The sequence below is a fragment of the Argopecten irradians genome, chromosome 3 (assembly GCF_041381155.1).
Source record: "Argopecten irradians isolate NY chromosome 3, Ai_NY, whole genome shotgun sequence".
NCBI lineage: Eukaryota > Metazoa > Mollusca > Bivalvia > Pectinida > Pectinidae > Argopecten > Argopecten irradians.
Window position 1 is genome coordinate 65,096,247 of NC_091136.1, and position 9,053 is coordinate 65,105,299.

A 9,053-nucleotide genomic window follows, 5' to 3' on the forward strand; every position below is an offset into this window, starting at 1 on the left:
TAAAATAAAATAAAAAACATTTCCCGTCAGAAGTTCTCAATATGATATCAACATTTTGTGGTACCTTCATTAACAAATGAAGATATGGAGATGCCCACCGAACTTTCTGATAGATGACCATTTGGGTATAATATCTTTTCTTATCATACCTGTTACTCTCTACCTTAACATGGCCGCCACCATTCCAACAATAATATTCAACAAACCTCTCAAGAGGTAAAGGTCTGCTCTGTTTTTGATACAAAGAATAAAACGATGTAATTTGACGGATGTCATGTGCTAATAAACAAACAAAATGGAAATAGACAGAGAAAAGTCACCAAAGAAGTGAACTAGGTAAAAATGCCTACGATTTCACATTGACTTGATTTGACTGCGACAGTCAAACTCTTCTGAACCACATACATGTACTGTATATCTGTCCTTTTGTTTTTACTATAATGTCACTGTTAAGTATTTATAGCTTTAGTTTAGTATCTTAGCTACCGTAATTTAATGTAACTCAATGAATATCAAATGTGTCTAAATAGGCAGACTACACATCGTGTTACTATTCATTTTCACGCCTCTTAGAACGTCGCATTGGATTGGTTGATACAACAGCGTAATAATTTGTGAGAGAAAAGATTCCGGCAATAAAAGAGAAATTACAGGTAAAATATCATACATGTGTTATAAGGATTACTTGAATTTATGTTATGTTCTGGATATAACAAAATATATATGAAAGTTAATCATTACAGACATATAAAGTAGACCCACACCACATTTTTATTGAAAATCTTACTTTGTCAGTGCATGTTTTGTTTCATCCTTCTAGGACTCGTCAGCAAGGCTTTAGGTACATCAAGATTATGTTTCGTCCCTCTGGGACTCGTCAGTAATACTTAAGGTACATCAAGATTTTGTTTCGTACATCTAGGACTTGCCAGTAATACTTTAGGTACATCAAGATTGTGTTTCGTCCCTCTAGGACTCGTCAGTAATACTTAAGGTACATCAAGATTTTGTTTCGTACATCTAGGACTTGCCAGTAATACTTTAGGTACATCAAGATTGTGTTTCGTCCCTCTAGGACTCGTCAGTAATACTTAAGGTACATCAAGATTATGTTTCGTCCCTCTAGGACTCGTCAGTAATACTTTAGGTACATCAAGATTGTGTTTCGTCCCTCTAGGACTCGTCAGTAATACTTAAGGTACATCAAGATTATGTTTCGTCCCTCTAGGACTCGTCAGTAATACTTTAGGTACATCAAGATTATGTTTCGTCCTTCTAGGACTCGTCAGTAATACTATAGGTACATCAAGATTATGTTTCGTCCCTCTAGGACTCGTCAGTAATACTATAGGTACATCAAGATTATGTTTCGTCCCTCTAGGACTCGTCAGTAATACTATAGGTACATCAAGATTATGTTTCGTCCCTCTAGGACTCGTCAGTAATACTATAGGTACATCAAGATTATGTTTCGTCCTTCTAGGACTCGTCAGTAATACTATAGGTACATCAAGATTGTGTTTCGTCCCTCTAGGACTCGTCAGTAATACTATAGGTACATCAAGATTGTGTTTCGTCCCTCTAGGACTCGTCAGTAATACTATAGGTACATCAAGATTATGTTTCGTCCTTCTAGGACTCGTCAGTAATACTATAGGTACATCAAGATTATGTTTCGTCCCTCTAGGACTCGTCAGTAATACTATAGGTACATCAAGATTGTGTTTCGTCCCTCTAGGACTCGTCAGTAATACTATAGGTACATCAAGATTATGTTTCGTCCCTCTAGGACTCGTCAGTAATACTATAGGTACATCAAGATTATGTTTCGTCCCTCTAGGACTCGTCAGTAATACTTTAGGTACATCAAGATTATGTTTCGTCCCTCTAGGACTCGTCAGTAATACTATAGGTACATCAAGATTATGTTTCGTCCTTCTAGGACTCGTCAGTAATACTTTAGGTACATCAAGATTTTGTTTCGTCCTTCTAGGACTCGTCAGTAATACTTTAGGTACATCAAGATTTTGTTTCGTCCTTCTAGGACTCGTCAGTAATACTTTAGGTACATCAAGATTTTGTTTCGTCCTTCTAGGACTCGTCAGTAATACTTTAGGTACATCAAGATTATGTTTCGTCCTTCTAGGACTTGCCAGTAATACTTTAGGTACATCAAGATTATGTTTCGTCCCTCTAGGACTCGTCAGTAATACTTTAGGTACATCAAGATTTTGTTTCGTCCTTCTAGGACTCGTCAGCAAGGCTTTAGGGACACCAAAGTGGATAAAATAATTCATTTCTATCTACAATTTCATCATGTCTTAAGAAACATACTGCATCAGAATAAAAAATACAAATTCAATGCCGATCAGGCATACACTGCTGAAATAGAATTGCAATCATGGATATTTATCTTAATTTCTTATAATGGATGGATTAGTGACATTAACACAAATAGTCTTGACCCAAATATTGAAATGTTGTATGGTCAGCTTTCTGCTAATGTTTCAAAGTATTATAATTAATGCAGTCTGACGTTCTCAATATCTGTGGTGTCCATAGTGATTACAACCATTTCAATATGTTTCCTTTTACATGCCATACTCCAGATGATTGCTAACTAATGTTTTGGTTTCTTATCATGATATAATCCACGAACATGCTCCATCGTCGCCACGTACAAATGAATTTACGGGACCGTTGCAGGAAGAGAGAGCATTAACGGCAGTTAACTGGTTCAGCTCCAAAAAAACGATGCAACAATATGCCCTTTTTAACTTTTTATCTCTTTTACCCGAAGTTTGACATAGACCTGTCTGGTATCACTTATCAAGCAGAAGACGTTCACCCTTCCGAAACACAGGGTCGTATTATAGATATATTGTTTATATTCCAGTTGATCTTGTCATCGTCACTGTAAAACTAAAGTTAGTGTGGGCCATACCTTTACGATGGTTGATAAGTTTCAAATTGTGCGTTCTTATTTGTGGTGTTTTGAGTATATAAACTACACATGTACTTACCTTGATTTAGAACCGAATGTAAAGCTGACGTAAGGACGCTAGGTATTAATAGTAGGATGGCTGGAGACTGTTACTTAGATGGAACGTATGCTGAATATATTAGCGATGTCTATACGATGATAACGGCCCTCTATAACAGCGGTGATTTACTGGAAATTCACGGTTATTGTGTTACCCCTTTCCACGGTGAAACATCTTTACAATGGACATTATCTCTTGGCTTTGTTTACATCTGATAAATACAAACAATTAAAGCCATTTTCGTGATCTCAGATAATTCATGCAATGTATAAACTGACTACGATACCTTACTGTCCTAAAACACCAAGGATAGTACGCTTAAAGGTGGTTGTACAATCTATCATTTTTATTATCACATCTCTCTAAATCGCCGTTTAGCATATGAACTTTCTAATATGTCACGTGTTTGGATTCACATCTTTGTTTCTATTTCCAGCCAGAGAAGACACATGAACAGACGCTATGACCTCCTCCGTATACTGACAACTGCTATCCTACTCCAGAGGGGATAGAGTTGGATAGACAATAGGAAGATGATGGATGAATACAGAAAATAAAAAAAAAAAACTTACAGCACTAAGGACATTCACGGACACCAGTATCCATCGTCCAGTGTCGCTCCAGCAACTCATCTCCACGTCACGTGACCAATTAACGCCTTAACAAAGCAGTACCTACTGATGCTTCTCACCTGGATACAATATGATTGTTTTACCTGAGAGATACCTGTGTAGATTTCCGGTGTACCACGTGACAGGTATAATAAATTATAGGAATTGTCGAGTTTATAGATAGAGTAATAATTGAAGGTCCCTGACCTCTAGGAGATGCATGTAGTATCTGTGGACATTGTGTATATGGTAATAAAGCGTGATTTACACATCTGTTTATGGTGTACAATACAAATCGGGTAAATATCTTAACTCATGACTCTGTCTAAACCTACAGTTATACCATAATGTGACAATATTTATTTAATTTTCTAACTATTGTTTTGACTACATTTTTCTTTGCCCCATATTTATTATTTAAAGCAATTTGCATCCTTCAGACATACATCTGGAATACAACCATTGTTATTACTTCTCTGATCCATATGAACAATCGACCGTAACAGTCATATAATTATATCTTGTGAGCGATAAATATATGATGTATACTGACAGGATTTGTTTATAATGACATTGATGTATCATTGCCATCCCTGATAATGCTATAAAGTTTTTGCTTACTGATTTTGATCACTTAATCATAATGCACCATCCTCGATACTACAGTAGCCCGATAACGACAGTTATGGTAACCTCTGGGATATCGAGTATAATTATGCACAAAAAGTTTTCAGAAAACTGTTTCTCCTGTTTTATTGATGTCGAAAAAGAAATAGTCCCAACTGTCTTGTAAATCGGTAACTACGTGGTTTCGAATGTGTATTGCAGTTTATCATATCATGGCAATCTAGATTGATAATCTCTGTTTGCCCATTTCCATGATAAAGATTACAAACTCTTTGCTGTGGTACCTATTTCCTGTATCATGATATACTACGTGACCTTTTTTTAGTTTAGAGTATGAAAATAGACAAAAGCATGTTGGCCAATACACATAAAGTGTGATATTCGTCCTCTAACACCTACCAGGTCCAATATTATTTATACCCAAGAAGACAACGCCCATCGTACAGTCTCCGGCTGTGAACATTGTCAGGACAGCTTTGTGGGAGGACATAACGTGCTGAGTTCTATGCATATTTCATGCTCAAACCTTGGCGTGAATCTACTGACACGAATTTCGTTATTGTGTACCAACTGGGAACCTATTGAAGTATATTTTAATGTTACCCTGGCAAATGACACATCCACCAGTGAATAAGTTACCACTGGTAACTGAAACATCCGCCAGTAAATATGTTACCACTGGTTACTGACACATCCACCAGTGAATATGTTACCACTGGTAACTGACACATCCACCAGTGAATATGTTACCACTGGTAACTGACACATCCACCAGTGAATATGTTACCACTGGTAACTGACACATCCACCAGTGAATATGTTACCACTGGTAACTGACACATCCACCAGTGAATATGTTACCACTGGTAACTGACACATCCACCAGTGAATATGTTACCACTGGTAACTGACACATCCACCAGGTAACAGCCGTGCTGATAGTCCGTCCATCCATGTCTATGAACCCTTACGATTTACCCTCGTAACCTCCTATAACCTATGTTGTATGAAGTGATAGTACTGTCATTTTCTACTAGAGCAATGGATGGTATTATCGTCGGGTTAAGCATCTCCGAGTCATAACAAAGTCATGTCACACAGTTGATTTAAAAATGTGATATAGTTGTCTATACAATTATCAGTGTTTTTATAGGTGCGCTCGTTTTCAACGTTAATCATGATAATAAGGGAGAATTCATTGTTCGCACTTCCGGTTGAATGGAGGCAGTTATCGCCAGTCTATGTTATTTCACCTATTAAAAGTACATTTTCTCACCTTGTGCCACGTTTGTTAACTGATTCATATTAATATTGCATACACAATTTGAAGACAATGTTTATGTTTACTGGTTCTGCTTTATTGATGACAATTCAGTGAAACCACGATTCACCTGACGTATTTTGTTGACAGAGACTTCCACAGGTACATGTAATTAATACATCATATAGTAAATAAATAATGTATGACTCCTATATATATATATGACTCCTTCCTTGCAGTTATGAATATTGGCAGTGAAATGCTAGTTTATGTAGTTCTACATTCACATTTATTAAAAACAAATAGTTCATTTAATTTCTAATGAAACGTTGTTAAATGATATAAGTTGATAATTATGTCATATTATGTAAAACCATGTGCTCTGTTAACGAAACATAGACCATGCAATTCAAAGCAATCTGATCATGACTTGAGCAGTATTTTTCTTTACAAGACAACAGCATTCTGATTAAATCTATAGACATATATTATAATTCCAGTTATTTTCTATATAACAATACAGCCAAATATACATCTGCATGATATTGTTACATCGGGAACTTCATGTAGATATAGATACTTAAGGAATGATTTTTATTGTTTGCGCGTCATGTTAAATATCTGTACAAAAAATGCAGTTTACACACCAGTAAACAACAAACAATAAAATTATTTCTTATATTTACATTTCGATTGACCATTTCATTCAAATCAAGTGTTTAAATAAAATAAAACTCTGTTTTTCCAATGTTATACGATCGTTGGAACAGCCGGTCCATTGATGGAATCCCGGAACAGCTGACTTCAATTTGGCGGGAAATGTTGTCAAATTTAGAGAGTACACAAAATATAGTTCCACATTGACTTTATCTTTTTTTATCCCATTTACACAATATTTGTTATTTTTTTTATTTGCTGACATATAATTTAAGATTTACATAACATTCATACATGCAATCTATTGAAGATGTTTCATACAGAAACAATAGGCCTAACCGGATGCGCATTCACACTACTTGCGGAAGTCAGTGTTCCGGTGTGTGTATTCTTGCGCGGCAACCACTGCGTTTACGCAAGTGTAAACGATTTCGCAGTTGGTAAGGTTATATAGCAAAGAGAAAACGGAAATGTAAATATTATGGTATAAACATCCACATGCACTTAGTCCATGACATGAAAGTGAAAGCAAGGTTCCAAATATAGGAACATTTCTCTACTTTATGTCCAATAATTTAAGACTACAAGTATTATTCCCCTCGATTTCTTTCAATTCAAGTTTTATTTGAGAATTGTATATTGAGATCCCTTTTTTATTTTTTTCCTAAACATTTTCTATTTAATGAAGAAAACTGATGATAACTGCCTCCAGTGTACAATTTGAGTTAGTTATCGACAGGCCCATTAACAGCATTGAAGTACCCCGGATGTACACAGAACGCTAGTCAATTTAGCAGACGCTCTAGAATTTGTCATAGATCATATATATTCTTGCATTTGTTTTACGATTTTGATCTCATAAGGAAAAGTGTTTTTGACTTACCTTATTCAATCACATAAGACGGCCCGAAATACAGCATGGAAAAACATTGTATATAAAGGTTTGAACATCAAAATACAAACAGATAAAGCTTTTCCTGAATGATGGTAGGGTCAGAAAGTTTCTAAAGAAGCAACCGGACTGTACCATTTATCAAAATAATTTTAAATCAAGGAAAAACTGGCGATAACTACCCACTGACGATAATACCCTCCATTGCTCTAGGAGAGTGAAACAGTAGTTTTGGTTTAAATTATTAAAATTTATCGCATCTCGGACAGAATTGTCCCCAAATGATTGGCGGAGAGCCCTCGCGTGGTGACCCCTAACACTTTATAGGGGGTCAGTAGATTTTATTATGGTGCAATATGGCGGCTCTCGCCCTCGCTTCAAAATTTAAACACATTCTCTTCAACTTAATAGATCATTTCATTACTGTAAAACTGTCCTTGCTATTTTTTGAGTACATTTAATTTACATTATACTATATTTATGAAACGGTTATGTACCCTTTGAATAATTCTTGTCATCACGGCTTCATATCTGATATTGTAAGAATACTTTGTAAACATGATCTGTTCAATTATCTATTGTAGTTTATTTCTGATGCTGTTTTCCAAAGTTTACAATGAAAGTCCATTGTTTATACCGCTGTCTATAGCTTAGAAGAAGTTACACTATTTAACAGAATGCAAAACGATACAGATATTTATGCTCGTTCATAACGTAATTACCCCACATTTTTTATGGTCAATTAGTTTGAAATTTCCTGAACATCTAAGAATGATAAATTGTATGGTTAAGTTATGTTTTACTTAAGAAAATCAGATATCTATGAGGTGTGTCATTTTTGTGGTATTTTGTATAACGACCGTATAACACATATAGCTTTACACTGCTCCAAAACTGAAAGTCTCAGAAATGATTTATTTTGTAATATTTGTGCAGATTTCGATCCAGAATAAAGCATCTCCGCCACTCTTTATCAGATTATAACCTGATTCATATACTTCTAGGAGGAATCCTACATTTCAAGTTAAATTATATTAATAGAATGAAGTTCAGTGCGTGTTCTTTATCTTTTATAAATAAATAATATTCTAGTATGTGTCCTCATGCATCTGATGAACGTATTATTTTGTATCTCCGCTCAGATATGATTTTATATATTAAGTAAAGTCGGTAATCGGTTTCGTTTTCGATGATTATTTTCACTGTTTTTGCCAGGTAGTTAACTACAAATAAGCTTAAATTGTAGAATCACTCGTGAGACTTTCAAAAGATAAGCCTTCCAAAAAAGAAGTCAAGGAATTTTTGATCGCACATTGCGTGAATATGCATAATAGTCTTGTAAATGACTGATAATAAAAACCTAATGTTGAGATCATTCGTGATAGTGTTGATAACAAAAATACATTTTCCTACGATAACCTCCTCTTCTAGAACTCGTTCCTTTTCCGATTTTCAAATACATTTGTGTAGTGTATAACATGAACTTTTCATTTGTGCATTGTCATGTACTGTTTTTTTTTCATTGTTTGGAGTTTTGATATCATTCCATGGTTAGAAATATTTGATGGAGCAATAGTGACAATACTATAAAAGCAAAATTCGTTCTTTCTATATTCTGCTTTCAAAGCAACCATGGAAACAACGACAGTTTCTACAACGAACATTTCAGGTTATACATTATTGTCTTGAAGCACAAAACACGATTTTAGGGCGCTTTTTCGTGGATGCTTCTGTTATGTATGACACTAAATATGTAGTTATGAGATAAGGGAGATAATTCCTATAGCTTTAATATCAATACAGCCTATAAAGGTCATATCATTGATTTAGGTTATAGAACTTTCTAGAATATTATCATCGTATAAACAAATATGTTTGTAAACATGTTGATTATAAGTAGAAGTTCTGTGTGTTTACTTGTTTACTGTTTTTAGTTAGATATTTCTAGAAGTAGAAGGTTC